The sequence below is a fragment of the Notamacropus eugenii genome, chromosome 6 (genome assembly GCF_028372415.1).
Source record: "Notamacropus eugenii isolate mMacEug1 chromosome 6, mMacEug1.pri_v2, whole genome shotgun sequence".
NCBI lineage: Eukaryota > Metazoa > Chordata > Mammalia > Diprotodontia > Macropodidae > Notamacropus > Notamacropus eugenii.
In genome coordinates, this window is record NC_092877.1 from 37000809 (window position 1) to 37022175 (window position 21367).

Here is a 21367-nt window from a genome sequence, read left to right on the forward strand (position 1 = left end):
AAGAACCAGAAATATAACTACATCTTAGGTTTGGCTTATATGGCAACATATTTTGGGGGGCGGGGGGAGATAAGTTCTTAGAATTTTGTGGAGTTTCTTTTAATTTCATCTTACAAGAGTGAGTGACCAGGAATAAACCTAGATAATTGAAGAAAGCTAAAGGATAAAAACCTTTTGGGGCTTTGATGATATCTGCTTGATAGATCTTCTCTAAGTGGAGATGGGTAGTATCTTTGGCCTGGTTTCTTTATTAAGTATACCCTCATTTCATTCCTGAGCCTGGGATGAATTGATTGGGTCAGTCTATTGTAGATCTCAACCTAACTCTGGAATTTGGGCCATAAAGGGGAGGAGATACCTGCAATAGGACCGGTTAGAAGAACGAGAGTTGATTATAATGAATGTGGAAAGGTTTCTGGTTTTGGAATTAGAGATCCTGGATTCCAATTCCAATTTTTCCACCTACTACCTGTGTCACCTTAGGCAGGTTACTGTGAGCTTCTGTTTCCTTATCTGTAAAATGAGGGTGTTGGAGTCGACTCTTTTTAAGTTATCGCCTCGCTCAATTTCACTAATCTTATGGTACAGAGAAGAGCGGATCAAGAAGGGCAAAGATCAGGCTGAAGGTCCTGGTGAAGTCTGCGTCAGCACAGCTTCCTCAGTGGCAGCCATGGTGAGGTGATGGTAGAGGCTAGTCATAGAACCTTTCATTAATTTCCAGAAGGGAAACCACATGACTCCAGGTAAGGAGAAAACCATATGGCTGAATAGGTGGCGACTATTACTGCAGTGTTAGAGTGCCAAGAATTCCTGGGTAACTGCATGAATGTTGAAATGGAGGAACAGCAAAGGATAGAACCATGGTATGAAGGAGCAAACCTGGGTGTTATTCTCCTACCATCATGAGCTAATTGGATTCTGTAGGTTTGTACGAAGAGGATTGACTTTCTAGGAATTCCAAATGGAAAGGTCCTTTCTGAGAAAGCCCTAACTCTTAGGATAGGACCTAATTCTGTAGGACTAAACAAGATCCTTATGGAACACAAGAGCTTGCCAGAAGGTAAGGGGGGGTAGTCTCTTCTGAACACTATGTATGTTTCCCTTTGCGGTTCAGTCGTTTCAGTCTTGTCTTACTCTTCATGACCCCATTTAGGGTTTTCTTGGCAGTGATACTGCAGTGGTTTGCCATTTCCTTCTCCAGCTCATTTTACAGATGAAGAAACTGAGTCAAACAGGATTAAGTGACTTGCTTAGGGTTACACAGCTAGTAAGTATCTGACGCTGGATTTGAACTCAGGAAGATGAGCCTTCTGGCTCCAGGCCTGGCACTCTACGCACCATGCCATCCAGCTGCCCATGTTTGCCTTTGAAAGCATCTCAGTTATAGAGTTTTGCTGTAGTCATGGTGAGGGAGGGTTTTGGGGAAAGGATAAGAGATTCTCTAGGACATGGGAGAATTTGTCTTGGTTATTTACAGATTTCTAAGCGCTTTTGTATTTTTCCCTGTTACATGAAATAGAGACTGTCCTGGGTATATGGTTACTCTGAATGCTTGAAGAGGAGTTCTTTTATTTATATCGGTAGAAACCTAGACACTCTATATATGTATATATATATTATATATATTATATCTATCTCTGTCCATCTATCTATCTGTCTATCTATCTATCTATATCTATATCTATTTATCTATCTGTCTATCTATCTATCTGATGAGAGCAAAATGAGTCAGAGAGTGATTTATGAGATTATTAAAAGTAGCGGTATAAAAAATTGGAGGAGAACCAGACTTTTCAGTTATGGTGAGGGGGAGTGTCTGGGCCAAATAAAGGATAGAAGCAATCACAAAAATAAAATATTTGATTTAGTTCCATAATATTGAATAGCTGCTGAATATGTGTGTGGGAACTCTATGTAGGCTATCTTTGATAAGGGTCTAAAAGATATGTATATATATATACATGCATATATATATGTATACGTATATGTATATATATATATATAGAGAGAGAGAGAGAGAGAGAGGAGATTTAGTGTGCTTTCTGCTGCATTGTACCACTTTTCAAGAAAAAGCTATTCCTTATCTCAGTATTAGCTTTCAAGATACTAAAGGCAGCTATCTTTCTATCCTCGTTATATTGATAATTAAAGCAATTATAAAAGACCAAGAACGTTTGCGAATAGACAAGTGGTCAGAAGATATAAACAAACGTTCTCAGAGGAAGAGTTGTAAACTATTAATAACCTTATGAAAGGTTACTCCATGTCATTAATAATAGGATAAATGGATATTTTAACAATGGTGAAGTATTACCTAATACTGAGCAAATTGACAAATATAACAAAAGATGGGAACAGTCAGTGTTGGGGGAGCTGTGGAAAGACAGCCACGCTAACTCACTGTTCGTTAGGGTTGTGGTTGGCACAACCATTCTGAAAAGTGATTTGGGATTATGCTTTTTAAAAGTGGCCAAAATTTCCATGTGCTTTGACTTTATAAGTTCTCTTGTTACTCATTTATCCCAAGGAGGTCAAAGACAGAAAGACAAATCCCACATGCATCCAAATATTCCTAGCAGCTCTTTCTTTAGTAACAAAGAACTGCGAGGAAAAGTAGATGTTCATTGATTGGAAGAAATGACTAAGCAAGTAGTACTACATCAACGTAATGAAAGCGTGATAACCATAGCTGGCATTTACATGACACTGTAATGTTTGCAAAGGACTTTACATGGGCTCATTTTTATCCTCATAGCACCTGTGAGGGGCAAGTTCTATTATCCCCATTTTCTATATGAGAACAATGAGGCAGACAGGAGTTCAGTGACTTGTTCAGGGTCACACAGCTAGTATAAGGCTTTCTGACTCAAGATCCAGTACTCTATTACTGTGCTCAAAGAAACAATGGGGTAGTCAGGTGGCTCAGGGCATAGAGTGCTATGCCTTGGAGTCAGGAGGACCTGAGCTCAAATCCAGTCTCAGATACTTACTGGCTGTGTGACCTTGGGCAAGTCAGTTTAATTGCATTTGCCTCAGTTTCCCCTCCACAGACTCTTGATTTATCTGCAAAATGAGCCAGAGAAGGAAATGGCAAGCCACTCCAGTATCTCTTCCAAAAAAACCCCAAATAGAGTCACAGAGAGTCGAATATGACTAAAATTACCCAATGACAATGCCACCACCACCAAAGAAATAGTGATTATGAAGAGTTGAGTGGGAATTCTTGCATGAATTGATACAGAGCAAAGGAAGTTGACCAGCAAAGTAACATTTATGTCTTGTCTTCATCAATGTAAATACAAAGCCTCTAAACTAGATCTTTAATACTGTATGATTATGATGACCGAGACAAGAAAGTGTATCTCCTTTCTCTGCTGCCTGGTTTATGCAATTGGCCATTACTGTCCTGCTCTTCCTCCTCCTCCTCCTCCCTCAAGCCCTCCCTCCTTTCTCATTGCCATGGGCTCTGATAGGTGACTCCTTATCTTTCATCTCATCTTGCACATGCTACTTTCTGACCTCCATCTCACCAGGCTGCTTACATTCCCACCATCATTCTCATTTCTCTCTCACTGGAAGCTTAAATTTTGCTCTTGGGTCGTTTCTTGGCTCTCAGAGTTGGATTTTCCCCTTTCTTTGGCCAGAACCAGGTCTCTGCACTGCTCCCAGGACATCTCTATACCACGCTGCCTCAAGCTTAGCCTTAGTTAGCTCCCTTTCCCCAGCCCTGCCCCTTCCTAGCTCCCCTTTATGTGTATTATCATCTTATATTAGAATGTAAACTGGAGGGCAGGAACCATCTTACCTGCTCGTATTTATATATGCCCAGCACTTCGAGCAGTGCCTACCCATCCTCGTATGTGTTTAATAAATGCTTTATTCTTCCTTTACAGAGGTAGGGAACTGTGAACTACAAAATTATTATATATTCTGTCAGTATGGTTGATTAGTTTTGCTGAACTTCTTTGTGACTTTTTTTCTTTGTCACAAAGAATGGCTTGATGGGTATGGGTAGGTGCAAAGTTATATTTGGAAATGAATGTGATGGAAGAAAAAATATATCAGAATTAGACATTTTGAACGTATGATGGTGTTAAACCACATTCCTCTTAAGGTCCTTTCTAGCTCTAACTAAGAAAAGGGCAAGAGGCTTTGCTTTATAATTGTACCAACCTGAATGCTTTTTTAGACTTGTATCATTAAGTACTAGCATTAAAAATTGCTTTTGTAGTGGTGTTGTTGAGAACTTGCTTTAACTGAAATTTGAATCACAGAATCTCCAAACTGTCAGTTGCTTCAGAAATCATTTAGCCTAATCCATTCCAGAATGAGGCTGCCTTTAATGATATCCATGGCAATGATAGAGAATTCCCTACTTTGTGAGGAAGCCACTTTCACTTTGGGACAGTTCTGATTATTAGGAAATATTCCTTGTATCATGTTGAAATCAGACTCTCTGTAACTCACACTCATTCGTCTTAGTTCTTCCCTCTGTAGCCAAGTATTGTAGACTTTAGCACTGGAAGGGACCTTGGAGACCATGTAGTCCAATTTAGGTCATTTAGATGAGGGGATGAAGGCTCAGAGATTAAGTGACTTACTCAAGGCTGCATGTGAGATAGGATTTAACTCCTGGATTTCAAATTCAGTGGTCTTTTGACTGCTGTACCGTATTTACATGTGTGAAAAGTTTCATTGCTCTTCTCCATAATAGCTTTCAAATACTTAAGACCACCATTTTCATTTTCTTCCCAAATCTTCCCTTTTCCATGCCAGATGCTTCACCTTTTGCATAATTCCCAGAAATATAACTTCAAATTTTTATTGTCTCATCTTTTATTTGCTACACCTTTATTTCTGATGAACCTTCAGTTGATAATGGTGTCTTATTATAATTTTAACTTTTTTTGAAGTCAATATCCTTTTAAGTAGGTCATGACTGCTTCCAAAGAACTATGATTTCATCAATGTGGGTGCTCTTCAATGGCTGCATTATATGTTCAAGGATAAGAGGATGATAGATTTAGAGCTGGACAGGATTTCAGAGACCATGAAGTCCAACTACTTCATTTTACAGATGGGGAAACTGAGGCAAAGAAAGTTACTTGCCCAAGGTCACACAGTTAGTTGGGATCTGAGATGAGATTTGAACTTAGGTTTTCCTCACTCCAATTCTAGCATGCTATTCACTATGCCACCTATCTGCTTCAACCTGTACACACCGTAGTATTAGACAGTCATCATGAGTTGTGACCAAAACAGTCCATCCTCTGGTACCCAACTCTTTGCTGAGCTGCTCTGTCTTAGGCTGTTCTCTGATGATAGACAGTCAGACCCATTCTTGAAGATTTTTCAGTAGCTTAGACTTTTTAGTGTTGCATTCAATTGACTTATCCCTTGAAATTCCAAGATCACATCAAAATGGAGGCATCAGAAAGACCTTAGTAAAGGTTAGCATGGCCAAGGATGTGTAAACAAGTACACTAGAAATGGTAAAGAAATTCTTGTTGGCATAGTAGGTAGAGTACTAGACTTGGAGTCAAAAGAGCTGAGTTTGAATTCTGCCTTAGATCTACTGTATGCTGCCTGACAATTATCAAGCCACTTGACCTTTCAGCCTCAGTTTCTTCATCTGTAAAATGGAGACAATATTAATATTTATCTCACAGGGTTGTTGGAAGGCTCAAACTAGATAATACATGTGAAATACTTTGGAAATCTTAAAGTAACATATAAAATGATAGTTTCTATTATTATTTTCATTATCAATTCAACTTTATATCTATTTCTATACTTATGTATTTTGTTTATATGTATAGATACACATAATTTTATTGTGTATTGTAATTTGATCCTGGGGCAGGGTTATTCTAAATGTAACTTATAACTGCTGCTAATTCTAGCTCCCTAAGGAGATCAATGACAGAAACAAATACAGTCCTGAGCACCCCTCTACACCCATACCCACACCCCCACACATATGTATGTATATATATGTAAATATTCATAGATGCAGTTTTGTGGTAGTAAAAAGCCAGGAACAAAGGGGGTGCCTATTGATTGAGCAGTGGGTAAACAAATTGTGCCATATGTAATGGAATATTGTTTCATGGAAAATGATGAATATAAGGAATTCATAAAAGCATTGGAAGATATACGAACTACTACAGAGTGAAGTAAGGAGAACCAGTAGGACAGTATAGGTGGCCCTAATATAAATGAAAAGAAATTCCAGAAGACAGTCATATAAAAAATTAATTGTAATAACAAATCTTGGCTGTTGAGAGCAGTTCATGTGATAATCATGCCTCACTTCTTGGTACAGAGATGGGAGATTCCAGGCCCAGACTGGTTCATGTGCTTCTCGGATCATGGTCATTGGAGTCTGCTTTTCTTAAACTCTTTTTATTTGATACAAGGAAGAGCTCAGTTGTGAGAGAGGGCAAAATATAAAAAGGCTCATTAAAATGTTAAAAAAAATGTGATATATATCATTGGAAGCTATGATGTGGCATTCAAAGAGACAATGAATCCTGACTTACAGCTGTGGGTAAGTCACTTCTCTCTTTATGATCCTCAGTTTCCCCATCTGTAAAGTGAGGATAATAATCTCCATCCTGTCTGTCTCAAAGAGCTATTGAAAGATTCAGATGAATGTGTATGAAGGCACTCTGCACCCGTAAAGCATTGTGCAAATGTGAGCCATTCTCATTTTTACGTATCAGCTTTCTTTAAAGGGCACTGCTGCCCTATTGGGGATTCATTGGTTGCCTTTTTGCATGTTTCGGTGATGCTGATGCTTAGACATTTTTTTCAGAGTCATAAATAGGGCTGTCATTTCCATTTTTTGTTCTCTTTTGAAGGTTTGCATGCTCATTTAGCTGTATGAAGGGATGAAAGAGCAAATCAACACCCTCTGCGGTTGCTGAAACCCAAGGGGGAAATAGATTTGAAAGCCTGTCTAGGTAATGGGCATCATTGGATTGTTTTGAGTTTTGCCAACTGCATATAGGCTTCAGATGAACTGGGAAGGACCCCAAGGAGGGGAGCCTTTTCTTTTGGTTCTGTTGGCTCTGTGATTTTAGGAGAAAATATTCTTTTTGAGAAGTTCTACTTTCTAAAAAATGAAAAGGCAGAAAAGGAGTCTAATCTTGGGTATCAACCCCAGACATTCAGTCTTAGAAGAAGTTTTCTTTCTTCTTTTTCTCTAATTTCTTCTCCCAGAAATGTTAGGATGACAACTTTTCTTTTCATTGACACCAACCCTAGGGCAGTGGTCTACAAAAATTTTTTAATGTGCATTCCATATGTAAAATATTTTGTACTATCTGTGCATATATTCATATTTATAAATGCAGACATAGGTTTGCTTGCTTATAACTTACATGCATTTGTTACATATAAGTTTATTTATAAATTATAGATGTATTACTGAACTAATATAAATTATAAAGTTTAAACATAAATAGAAATTTTAAAAGGTAAGATAAAAAAAGAAATGATATCTGATCCTAGAATTAGTAGGGAACCACTGATTGAGTAGAGGAGTAACATAGCTAGACCAGCTCTTTAAGGAAGTCATTTTTGTGGGTTGGACTGGGGAGTGTCTGGAGGCAGAGAGCACAATTAGGAGACTGTTACAGTAGTACAGATGAGAGGTGATGTAGTCTTAAACTAAGGTGGTGACCGCATGGGGAGAGAGAAGGCTTCCAATGTGAGAGATATCAGTTAGGCAATACATTTATTAAGCACCTATTATGTGCCAGGAAATGTGCTAAGCACTAAGGATACAAAGGAACCCAAGCAATGTTCCCTGCCCATGAGTTTATAGTCTAATTGAGGAGACATGGGAACATCATGCAAATAACTTTGTACAGACTATGTATAGGATAAATTGGAAGTGATCAACAGAGGAAAGGTCCTAGAACTAAGAGGAATTGGGAAAGACCTCCTTACTATTGACAGTGGGATTTTAACTGGAACTTGAAGGAAGCCTGGGAAGCCAGTAGTCAGAGAAGAGGAGAGCATTCCAGGTGTGGGAGACAGCCAGTGAAAATGCCTGGAGCTTGAGACATGGAGCATCTTGTGGAGAGATCAGCAAAGAGGCTTGTATCACTGAGCTAAAGAGTATGTGACAGAAGGAGGGGGTGGTGAAGAGAAGAGAAGGGGAACAAAGGTAGAACTGAAGATTTTGCAGTTGATTGGATATGTGGATCAAGATCATGCCAAGGTTGTGAAAATCTTGATGATTAGAAGAATGATGGTTCTGTTGACAGCAATAGGGACATTTAGAAGATGGGTAGGTTTAAGGAAAGGGGCAATACAATAATATCTGTGATCCAAACCTCCAACCATTCATGCCTGCTCACCCTGGATAGAAGATGCAAAGAGATTTAAGTTTCCTAACAATTGCATCTAGCTCATGATAGAACTGATTACTCTGAAAGGAAGACAGTGGGTTTTCTCTTATTTGAGTTCTTCAGGCAAAGGCTGGGTAGTCACTTTTGTAGTATGTTATAGTGCTTATTCAGATACAAGTTGTAGTATATAGCCTCTGAAGCCCTTTTTCACTTTAAAATTCCATAAAACAAAGAAATAAAATCCATATAGTTTTATATTAGTTAACCCATTTAGCTTTCTTGCCTCAATGCTTTTGTTTGTACTGTGCCTTCTACCTGCAATTCCTCCCCGCTTTTCTTTCTGTTAATATACTGTCTGTCCTTTAAGGATGGCTCAAATACCTTTCCTACTTCTTCTACTCCTCATTGTTAGAAATAATTTTTCTTTCCTTTGTCCTTGTATTATGCTTAGTACCTTCCTGATTTTCTGTTTTTTTTGGTATTTTATTTTTAAATATTTTTTGTCTGGATTTCAATTTACTATATAGTTATATTGATGTATGTGTCATGTGGGGGTAAAGTGAAAACAGTGGACTGCGAGTCATGAATTGAGTTTGAATATGACTGTCACTTAGTATTTGTGTGACCTTGGGAAAATCACTTTACTTTCTTAGGTCTCAATTTCCCCATATGTAAATTGGAAATAATAATATTTTCATGGCCTACATCACAGAGTACTTATGAGGAATAACTAAGAATGTATACAAAAGCTTCAAAAATCTTAAAGGATTATATAAATTTAAGCTTTTATTGTTTTCATTGTTATTATGCCTCCACTAAAATCCTGCTCTAATATCTCATGATGGAATGAATGTGACCCTGAGTTTTTTAAAGCTGTGTTAGCAGAGTTCAAATTCTAATCCTCCCAAAATGTGCAAGACTTTGAGCACTGGCCCAGTGATAGGCATGGTTATGTCGCTACTCAGGAGACTAGCCAAGCCAAGTTTATAGATATTATCAAGATGATCAATTATTTGACCACAACTGTCAGACAAATTATTTATTTAGGGTTAATGGAATGAATTGGTGGCGAAAATATTCATACTGATGCAACTATGGGGCCATGAAACATCTTTGTTGCTGTTACTAGACTGTATGTTCTTACTTACTTTTGTTTCTTCCCCTAGTGTCTAAGTAAGAGCTCTGCGTATGCAGGCACTTTAATAGTGTTTGTTGAATGAATGAATGGTCTAATCAGGCACTTGTAATGTTTTTGACCATTTTGAACAAAAAAAACCGAACTTTCAAGTTTTCAGGAATTCTTACAAATACAAGACAAATAATCTACTAGAGATAGTTCTGTTTTCTGTTTTTTAAAATGATTGCAATTGTCCTTTGTTTTCAATACTGTGTAACTTTCTGATGACACACAGAAATTCCATTATTATAGAGCTGAAGTTCTTGGATATGTGAAACATTCTGAAAATTCATTCAAAAGCTTTAAAACTTATTATATCCAGGAGAGACAGATTTAAGATTGCTACAGTTTCTGGTTGAAGTACTTCAAGCAGAAATCCATACTCCATTAGGTTTTTGAACATTGTGACCTTAATTTTCCAGATATTTTGCCCTTTAAATTGAAAGTAGTATTTTAATACTATTTAAGTCTTCTGAAGGGGCTTGTAATACCATAGACTTAAGTTGTGAAACATTTGAACCAAATGAAAGGTAAAATAGCAACTGACTCTAGACTCTAGAATTTGACTTTTTTTATTTCCAAAGATATAGTGACATAAAGATATGTATCAGACATACTTAATGCACTGAAGTTGTTGAAGAAAGCTATTTGTTGGTATATGAGTTTGTTCACATTGTACCTTGGACAGCATTTCATTCTTTGTGTCCTTCCTCTGCTTTTATGACAATATTTCTAAGCAGTAGGCACTGTAAGTTCTGTGAAGTTAGGGGATTTACTTCTTATAAAACTATGGTCTGGGAAAAATGAAAATCTACCTGGACAATAGCAGTGGAGTTATCTCACTCCACCAGATAAAGCCAGACATATAAGACTGCATTGTATTATGGAGGTAACAGGGCCTGTTTGAAAAATCCTCTGTGGAAAAGGCTAGATCAAATGAATCCTGCCCTTTCATTAGTAAATTAGGTCAGTATTTTAATAATGTGCTCATTGAAAACTCTACACATTTTTCCTGAGTAATTGATATAATAAAATCCAATTCCTATCTTAGAGTTATAATAAGTGAACTGAGTTCTTTGAGAGCTCTTAATTGCTTCATCCATTTTTCTTTGTAAATTGTTGTTTAGAACCTGAATTGGCCATATAATCTTTGCTTTGGTTTGTCATTCACTCAGAGATATGATCCTCCAAGTTTTCTTTATTAGTCTATAGAAGCAGGGTTTTAAAAATACATTAGCTCTCTTCTGTGTAATACTTCAGTTATGAGTTGACTATTAGGAGCACACCCTTCCCTAAATGATTTCCCTTACCCAGATTCACGTTACATTTGTTAAATGCCAAATAAATTACATGACCATTTTAATGTCAAGTAATTACTGTATTGAATTGCTAGGAGATATCCTTTAATGTAAAGAAGCAACTGGTGATAACATCTGTAAAGCTTTTCACTGCTAGCATCAATCTTATGATGTTATACTCCTTAGCTTGTTACACCATATACCCCTTTTGTGCTGCTCATATGGTCAGTCTTGTTGCTTCAGTCTCTTAGGTCAAATAAAAAGAAATCATTCTTTAGAACCTGAATCCCCAGCAGGTTGTTATTTGTGGTTGGTGAACTCAGTTGGGTAGAACCTAGTGGTCATGACCAGGGTCACACTTTTGTTCTTTTATGTCAGAGAGTTTCACTCAGCTCCATCACAAGATTTCACGGACCACTTGTGAGTGCTCTACTGGGAATCAGGAGACTTGGGGTCAAGTCTTGACTCTGCCTCTTACTAACTAGGTGACCTTGAATAAATTTCAGGTGCTATTGCCACCTTTCCAGCTAAATCTCATACTGCTCCCTTCTTTGTTACACACCAGCCAAAGTGGTCTACTCCCTATTCCTAGTACTTGGTCTGTTCCATCTTGGCTTTCATTGTCCCTGTGCCTGAAGTGCCCTCTCCCTGTCCACCTATTGAATTCATACCCATTCATTAAAGCCCAAATGCTACCTCTTTCATAAAGACTTCTGGTTACCCCTTGTCAATAACTTCAGATCTTGTGTAACATTTTTCGTCTTTCAGATAGACAAAATATATTTTATTCAACAAACAAGCAAGCATTAATTAATTGACTCCTATGTGGCAGAGACTTTGCCAGGTTCTGAGGATGCAAATACAAAGAATGAATAAGCCTTGCCCTCTCGGAGCTTACATTTTAATGGAACTTATATTCTACTTTGTGTACGTGTTATGTCTCCTAACATCCCACTCTGATGCCTCATTGTGTCATGAAGGTGCCCCTGGTGTCTCAAGAGCTGTTCTAGCAAAGTACAAACACAGGTAGGTTCTCAAGTTTAAAAGACTTCAAGCATGGGTCCAGTGATAGAGCATATGTGATTTTTCTTAGGTCTCACATAGCTAAAGTCAAAGAGGTTCCTCTTCAGGTTGGCTTCAGAGTAAAAGATTTTTCAGACTTGACAAATTTAAAAGATCCTCTACTAAGTCCTAGAGGAGTTTGTGGTAGGCATTGGCGGGAGGTATGCCTGCAGCATCCTGACAATCCCAGCAACAAACATTACAGAACTTTTAAATATTGAAGAAGTAAGTTTATGTGTCCTATCGCCCTAGTAGAAAATAAGTGCCATGTGGGCAAGAACCTTTCCAGGGATGACACCCAGAATATTGCTCCATACACAGTCAACTCTTCATGCATGCTTGTGCTAAATTGCTAAATCTAAAGTCCTTTCTGGCTATAGAACTCCATGAGTTAGTGAGTAGGAAAGTGGGCACCGTCAGCCATAAAAGGTATGGAAAAGAAAGTGTGGTTGAGTGAATACTAGGAAAACAATGAACATACCCTATGAAGCATCTTCGTAGTGCGATCCTTGTGTGTGAAACATGGAACCTTTGCCATATCTAGTTGTCATACCAGTAGGATGGCTAATTGGTTTATGTTTTTAAATCAAGGACATGGGTATGGCAGTTAGGTGAAACTAGGAACCGACCTGTATTTGGGTTTTGCTTGTTTAATCTTCAAACTTGTTTGAAGATTTCAGTTGTATTAAAATCTAATATTGATGTCCTCAGAGGGTCTTAAAACAAATAACTCCTTAAATGACATAAAAGTCAAACCTTTCCAATAGTGCACCTGTGTCCCTCCCCAATGGGAAAACAATGTTCAATTCAACAATTGCCTATGTTTTTGGCAAACCAAATAATAGTGTTCTGAATCTGAAATGTTATGCTCATTAAGGTTGGACATACCCTTTGAAAGCACCGAGTACATTCAAAAGACCCTTTATAACCTCTTCTATTAATTGAAATACCTGCTGAGTCCAAAAAAAGCCTGCACATGTCAAAAACTGTGCATTTTACATGAATATCAGGAGGATGTCTAGAAAAAACAATTTGATTAATTTTTAAGGACACTATATTTTCTGTATTTTTTTGAGTTCCATGCTGATTTTATCTTATCTATAAAATTTTAAATGTGCTGGATTTAGTTTTCATAACAAAAGTTGAGATTTAGCCTTGTTATTGTTTCATGGTGTTTTTTAATGATGTTAATGAGGGTAAAATAATACATTTTGTCTCTTTGAAGGTGAGTTAGATTTGCTCTGTTCTGTATCCAAGGACTGGACTTAATCATGGATAACCATCTTGCAAGTATAACATTGGTGACAAGGGGAGTTGTGCCAAAATGTATGGATATAGAGAGCAATATAAAGTCATTAATAAAATTATATTGCCAAAAAGAAAGGAAGTGGTGATTCTTCTGAACTCTGCCTGGGTCAGAGCACTCTAGATGGTTAGAATATTTTGTTTAGTTCTGATTATATTTTTCTGATGATTTGGAACATAACACTGGGGTGGGGGTAAGTAGATCAGAAGTCAAGTTATTAGAAAATCATTTGTAAAGAAACTGGTGATTTTTCACCAGTCTGTGGAAGAGAAGACAAGGAGATGATGATCTCAACTTGCCAAACTCTCTGGGCTTCAGTTTCCTTATCTGTAAAATTAATAGTTTGGATTAGGTGATTTTTAAGGTTGATTTACCTCTACTGCTGTGATCTCATGATACTATGAAGTATTTGGAGGGCTGTCAGTAAGAAGAGCATTATATTTTATGGAATTGTAGAATTTGAGAGTTAAAAGGGACCTTAGTGGCCATCTAGTTCAACCCATATTCAGAAAGACTCCTAACTATAAAGTTGCCACCTAGTGTCTGCCTGAATATCTACAACGAGGGTAAACCCACCCCCTTTTAGAGAAAATTTAAGTGTTGGAAAATGTGTTCACTTTCTTCAAATAATCCTTGTGTCTTGAACTCAAGGTCCTTAATCATCATGGTCAACATCCTTTGGACACTTTTAATAGCCTTCCTAATCCATGGTGCCTAAACCTGTACATAGTACTCCAAGTGTGAGGTTTGTTAAGGGCAATATACTGTGGAATAATACATCACCTCCCTATTCTTGTAAGTTATTTCCCTCTTAATGTAACTTAAGCCTGCATTAGCTGTTTTGATTGCTACATTATACTATAGACTCATATTAAATTTGTAATCCACTAAAACCTATGGATATTTTACAGAACAATTATTTTCTATCCATGCCTCCACCATTTTTATACTTGCGACACTGATTTTTATCCATGTGTGATATCCCTATTGAATTTCATCTTATTACATCCATCCAATGCTTTAGTCTATCAAGATAAATTTGGATACTGATTCTGTCATCCACTTATGTTAGCCATCTATCCCAGTTCTGTGTCATTTTCAAATTTGATGAGTCTGCCATTTATGCCTTTATCCAAGTCATTGATAAAAATATTGTATAATGTATGGCCAGATACGAATCCTGATATACTCCACTGGAAAACTTCTATCAGGCTGCAATTGAACTATTAACAATTATTCTTTGCATCCAACTATCCAACCAGAATCCATCTGGATGTAATATCTAACGAACATCTCTTCCACATTCTCCTAAGAATAGTGTGAGACAGTTTATTAGTAGTTCTGTTAAAATCTGGGTAAATCATGTCCACAGCATTCCATCATCTCTTACTGTAGCAATCCTGTGAAAAAGGAAAAGAAATTCTGGCAGTTTGACCTGACTTGTTCTTGATGTACTCTGGCTCTGTGTAATCACAACTTTCCTCTAACTATTCTTCAACTCTCTCAATAATTTTTCTTTTTTTATTGTGAACTTAGCAAATTCCAAATAAAATGAGCATTTCAATCTACATAATATAACAGAAAAAGGGGATTGTATATGAAACTGCAGATCTATATTATGTATGGTAGATTTTTAAAAAAACAGTTTATAAGTTCAGTCTATAGCTTTCAAAGATATCCTGTTTGGGTTTCTTTCTGGTTTTCCTTCTGTTCTCCACATTTTTCAAAAAGATGCTTCAATGACCCATTTTGTTTTTTCTTCCTTCCTTCCTTCCTTCCTTCCTTCCTTCCTTCCTTCCTTTCTTTTTCTTCCTTCCTTTCTTTTTCTTCCTTCCTTTCTTTTTCTTCCTTCCTTCCTTCCTTCCTTCCTTCCTTCCTTCCTTCCTTCCTTCCTTCCTTCCTTCCTTCCTTCCTTTCTTCCTTCCTTCCTTCTTTCCTTCCTTCCTTCTGTCTCCCTTTTTTCCAATTTTTAACACTTTTAAGTTTTGAGTTACAAATTATATCCCTCCCTCCCTTCCCCTAGAAGACAGTAAGCAATCAGATATAGGTTATACACGCGCAATTACCTAAAACATTTCCATATTGGTCCCAACTATGTCTTTAATGATCAATTTTAGACTTTCCCCAGTAATTGAAGTCAGGTTCACTGACCTATAGTTTATAGACTCTGTTCCCTTTCCTTTTTGGAAAATCACAACATTTGTCCTTCAGGCTTATAGTACCTTGCTTGTTTTCCATGATCTTTCTAATATCACTGACAATGTCTTAGCAATCACTGCCAGTTCTTTCAGTACTAGAGCATATATTTCATCTGGGGCATGTCACTAGGATTCCGCAAAGTCCTTTCATACTTTCTCTTTGCTCATCTTGAGTGTCAACTCTTTGTAATCATTTTTATTCTGCTAATTCTACTTAGCGGGAGGCATTTCATAAATGCTTATTTCTTTCCCTTTCCCCTGTATTCAACTATCATTGTCCCATAATAAACAACATTCCTATACTTTCTTTGATTATCTTTTTACTTTTAATAAAGAAAAATAAAACAAAACTGTTACCTTTAGCTTCCCTTACTGGCCTCTGCATTGAGCACTCCTCATGTTCTTGTTACATACACTTTTATTTGTTTTCTGTTGCCTTCTATCTTCTGTACATTTCTTTTTGTAAGTGGTATGTTCCTTGTATATCCACAATGATTTCTTCATACAGATCCCATTTCCCCGCTTCTTTTTGGAATTGTTTCCCTTTGTGTCTTCCAAATTTTGTTGTTAAGAATTTTCTATTCCTTCTGGACTAATTTTCCTCAGTGTCCACGGGATTTTAATCTATCTTTCCTTAGAACCCTTTGAAATCTGCTTTCTCTAAATCTAGGATGCATATCACACTAGCTTATATCTCTTCTTTATTACAGATCTTAGGTGAGGATGGTCACTTTGCCCTCAAGTTTCTTAACTTTTTGACTCCTTCACCCAGTTCCTCCCTGATAGTGAGAATCAGATCCAGGATAGAATTTCCTTCTGGTTCCTCTACCCCTTGAAGGATGAAATTATCATTAAGGCAAGTCAGGATGTTATTAGATACTCTGCTTTTGGAAGTGAGAGAACTCTAGTACATCTCTGATAAAGTTCCTTTGTGTAAAGCCTGTGATCTGTTTCTCAGACTCTTCAGCTTCTTTTTCTGTCAAATGGGTTTATAGTATACTGCAGTGGCAAAATCACTTCTATTTTTCACTCCTTTATTCTTCATCCAAATATCACACACCCTCCCTCTATTTTCCCCCATCTATTTCCTAGATTTACTCACACAAGTATGCTTTCTTAATATATAGTGCATCTCATACCCCCCTCCCCCTTTACCTACTCTAGTTCTTTTGAACAAGGTATTCCCATCCAGAGCTATATTCCAGTCATGAATTTCATCTCAGCAAATCTCAGTGATTCTTATGAGGCCAAATTTGCCTTCTCACATTAGGATTTATAGGTCTTTAGTTTGTTACCCTAAACTCTGGGCATATAATAATTGGGTTTTACTCCTGGCCCCTTTCATGGATTTTGTCTCTTGTGAATTTTCTGGCCATCTAAGCCTCTCTCTTTCCTTCTTTTTTCTTCATCTCCTCCTCTTCCTCCTTCTTATCCTCCTCCTTCTTGTCCTCATCTTCATACTCCTCTTCTGTAGTACCTAGATTTGTTCAGCTTGATCCTGCAGTGTAGAACCATTGTAGAGTCATGTGACTTAGGGTGTTAACAGTGGAATGGGCTACCTTAGTAGTTAGTGAGCTGCTTGTCTCTGGAGGTGTTTGAACAGAGGCTGAGTTATCACTTTTCTGCCATGTTGTAGAGGGGATTTGTGCTTCTATAAAGGGTTGGGCTAACTGGAGTCAGAAAGCTCTTCTGACTCTAATATTTTCTGATTTTTGATTGGTTCAAATCTGTCACCATTCCCAGATAACAAATACACTCTTGCTTATATTTATTCCCTATTGATATAGCACAATGGTTTCACTTTTATAGATGAAACATTTCATTCTGTTTTCTGGTTTGAATATCAGGAAGAGTTTTAAAATTTTATTTTCTTTTTATTCTGCATTTAGCAAATACCAAATAAAATGAGCATTTCTTCCCATAGAAGAGAAAAGAAAAAGAGGAGCATAAATGAAACAATTGGTTTTTCTTTTAAGATGGGTAATACATTTAGTGTGTAGCTTTCAAAGCTGTTCTGCTTATCGGTGCTCCTTTCTGACCTTCAATTCTCTCCTCTGAATTTTTTTTATTTTTTTATTTTTTTATTTTTTAATGTTTAACAATCACTGCCATACAATTGAGATTTTATCCCCCCCCACCTACCCCCCACTACCCCCCTCCCTCCCCACGACTGCATACAATTCTGTATAGATTCTACATATACTTTCCTATTGAGTATATTTTCACTATAGTCATGCTATGTAGTCAGACTAAAATAGATGAAAGAAATCGTATAACAAATCAGAACATGATACACAAACACATACACATACACAAACATGATCTGCTACATTTTGTGAGTGACTTCCATATTTCTTTCTCTGAGTGTGGAAGGCATTTTGCCTTGAGAACCACCTTTGGGATTTTTTTTTTTATGAGAAGTTTTTGCATTATTACAAAATTCCAAGTCTACCAGAAAAAACTCTCACACACTGTGGTTGTTGCTGTGCACAAAGTTCTCCTGGTTCTGCTCCTTTCACTGAGCATCAGGTCATATAAGTCCTTCCAGGCCTCTCTGAAGTCTTCTTGTTCATCATTTCTTATGGCACAATAGTACTCCATTACATTCATATACCATAATTTATTCAGCCATTCCCCAATTGATGGACATCCCCTTGACTTCCAGTTTTTGGCAACTACATAGAGTGCTGCTATAAATATTTTTGTACATGTGGGACCCTTTCCCATTTTTATGATCTCTTGGGGATATAGTCCTAGTAGCGATATTGCTGGGTCAAAGGGTATGCACATTTTTGTAGCCCTTTGGGCATAGTTCCAAATTGCTCTCCAGAATGGTTGGATGCGCTCACAGCTCCACCAACAATGAATTAGTGTTCCAACTCTCCCACATCCTCTCCAGCATTTATCATTTTCTTGTTCTGTCATGTTTGCCAATCTTATAGGTGTGATGTGGTACCTCAGAGCTGTTTTGATTTGCATCTCTCTAATCAATAGTGATTTAGAGCATTTTTTCATATGATTATAGATAGCTTTAATTTCTTCCTCTGAAAATTGCCTGTTCATATCCTTCGACCATTCTCCTCTGAATTTTTAAAAAATGTCTCAATGACCTCCCACCCCTCTTTTGGCTACTATATCTCCATCTTTTCTGTTCCTTTTCTTCCTCCTTTATAAAAAAAGAATAGAATTACAGGGGAAGGTTTTGGAAAATAGGAGCAGCATTACCAGATGAAAATATGAAACTAGGGATGGACTAGATTATCTCTGGGATACCTTTCATCTTTAAGATTCTGTAATTTGTCCTAAGCATAGAAACATGTGGAAAAGTTCACATGGTCAGACACCACACACACACACACATTCACACATACGCACACACACACAAAGTATATTTTTAAAAATAATGATAGCATTAGTAATAAATTGGAAAGTTATTCACTTTTCTGTTGCTTCTTTTGTTTAGGTAATGGGGGTAAAACCTGATGGAAGTGCTGTTTCATGAATGTACTCACTTTCATGTAAGCCAGGTGAGTACACTACTTTGAAAATCTTAAGCTTTTGATTATTCATTAAAACATATTTCGTTTCCCTAAAATTATCTTCTCCAAATTTCATTTACTTCTGGCTTCTAAATTATCATTGGTAACTACCTCAGAGTTCAGAATCGATGAGAAATTCATTTATTAGCCCATAGAAAGGTTAATCCATAGATATTTCAAAGATCTTGTTAATGTGAATCTTCTACCTGCAAAACTTATTACATGACTTTTATTAACAAATATCTATTGTCAGAAGGGGCAGAGATGCCACAAGTTTTACTATCATGCTGGAATGTTGAGTTGAAAGAGGATGAAGGAATGTCATATGATTGGTTGTTGTGCTTTGTTCTTGAAGAGGACCAAAATGACATCACTATCATAAAGTGAAGTTTCAGTGTGTACAATGGTGGCTGATCAGACCAATATGAGCTCGGAATGCTCTACCACAGATTGGGCACAGATAATCCAGGTGAATATTTGGGATGGTTACTCCAAATTTGTGCATCCTACGTTTACTTTGTGTTGTCTCAATTCTGCTTTGCTCAAAGAGCACAGCACCTCTTCTGATGTGGTTACGCCATGCCAAGTGGTCCTGTGCCAATGTTTCCCATGTCCCACAATCAAATCCAAAGTTTTTGAGAGAGATCTTGAGTGTGTACTTGTATCACTTCTTCTGACCAATATATGATCGCCTGCCCCATGCGAGTTCTCTATAAAATAGTCTTTTTGGCAAGCATGTATTTTGCATTCATGGCAAGCCCATCAGAGTTGTGTTCTCTGAATCATAGTTTGAATGCTTGGCAGTTTAGTTTGAGCAAGGACCTCAGTGTCTGGTACTTTATCCTGCCAGGTGATCTTTAGAATCTTCCTAAGACAATTCAAATGGAAGCTATTCACTTTCCTGGCATGGCACTGGCAGACTGTCCGTGTTTCACAGGCATACAACAATGAGGTCAGCATGACTTTGTAGACTTTCAGTTTGGTAGTCAATCTAATACCTCTTCTCTCCCAAACCTTTCTTTGGAGACTCGTGCTGGACCATCTGTACCCTGCTTTGGGAAGTCTGCTTGAGCCAGCTTTCTTCTGGTGCTGCTTACTTAGCACAACTCCCAGGAGCCATTTAAATAATACAACAAACAAACATCAAAACCTTCTCTGTTCACAAAATTCAATTGTGTGTTGAGTCATGTCTTTCTAGAGTCAAGCGGCCCTCTGCGATACTAAGGAATGAATTCTAGTTCATCTGGTTTTTGGCAGTTTACAGCTCCAGAGTGACACGGAGTCTTGTGCTGGTCATCTTCAAAATCAAATTTATTGTCATAACAAAGTTCTTCCCCCTTCAGGATTCTCCGATTAGAACTAATGATGATCTGGCAAAGCATATGTCAACCTCATTGTCAATGTGTACATCCCTGAAAAGTACACTACCAAGGTAAGTGAACTTATCCACAGCATTCAAAACTTCTCCATTTGTTGTAACCGATGGTTCCATGTATGGATGATGTTGTGGTGGCTGATGAAGCACCTGTTTTTTCTTGATATTAATTATTAGGCCAAAATTAGCACAGGCAGCAAAGAATTGATCCATGCTTTGTTGCATTTCAGCTTCAGAGGCTGCATTGAATGCACAATCGTCTGCAAACAGAAAATCATGCACCAACACTCCCTCCACTTTGGTCTTGGTTTGTAGCCTTTTCAAACTGAAGAATTTACCATCAGTATGGTAGTTGACCTTGATGCCATGTTCATTCTCATTGAAAGCATTTGACAACATGGCCGAAAACATCATGCTAAAAAGCATGGTAGCAAGCACACAGCCCTATTTCACTCCACTGGTGACTGAGAAGGCACGAGAGCTTTGTCCATTATCCAGAACCAGGACAAACGTGCCATCCTGAAATTGACGTACAATGCTGATGAACTTCTCTGGGCAACCAAATTTTGATATAATTTTCCATAAGCCCTCACGGCTAACAGTGTCAAAGGCCTTGGCCAGATCTACAAACATTGTGTACAGACCTGTGTTCTGTTCCTGGAGTCGTTGGGCAGCAAACACCATATCAACCGTTTCTTGGCCCTTTCTGAAGCCACACTGGCTCTCAGGTATATGGCCATCTTCCAGGTGAAGGATCAGCCTATTAAGGAGGACTCTAGCAAGTATCTTGCTGGCATTGACAAAGGGAGAGACCCCTCTACCATTGTCACAAGACAATCTATTCCCTTTACCTTTATAGAGATGGACAATGGAGGTATCCTTGAACTCTGGAGGGATAACATCTTCTTGCCACATAACCTGGAATATTTCACTCAGATTTTGTATGAGCAATAGTCCCCTGTCTTGTAAAATTCAGCTGGAATAGAATCAGCACCATGCTTTGTCATATGAAAGGAACCTAATGTTCCTTTTCTTCAGCTGGAAGTTTAACT

General features: G+C 37.6%; 1 protein-coding gene across 10 annotated transcripts in view; it reads left to right on the forward strand.

Annotated features, from left to right (window-relative positions):
• Window positions 1-21367, forward strand: part of STK33 (serine/threonine kinase 33) — a 283094-nt gene that overhangs the window by 89566 nt on the left and 172161 nt on the right. For 6 of the 10 annotated variants that reach the window (XM_072619509.1, XM_072619512.1, XM_072619507.1 and 3 more), the window contains one exon: window positions 18865-18928. The gene's annotated coding sequence lies outside the window, so the exon portion shown is untranslated. Of the gene's footprint in view, window positions 1-18864; window positions 18929-20283; window positions 20373-21367 lie in introns of all 10 variants that reach the window. The other 4 variants (XM_072619511.1, XM_072619516.1, XM_072619515.1 and 1 more) reach the window with 1 other exon arrangement.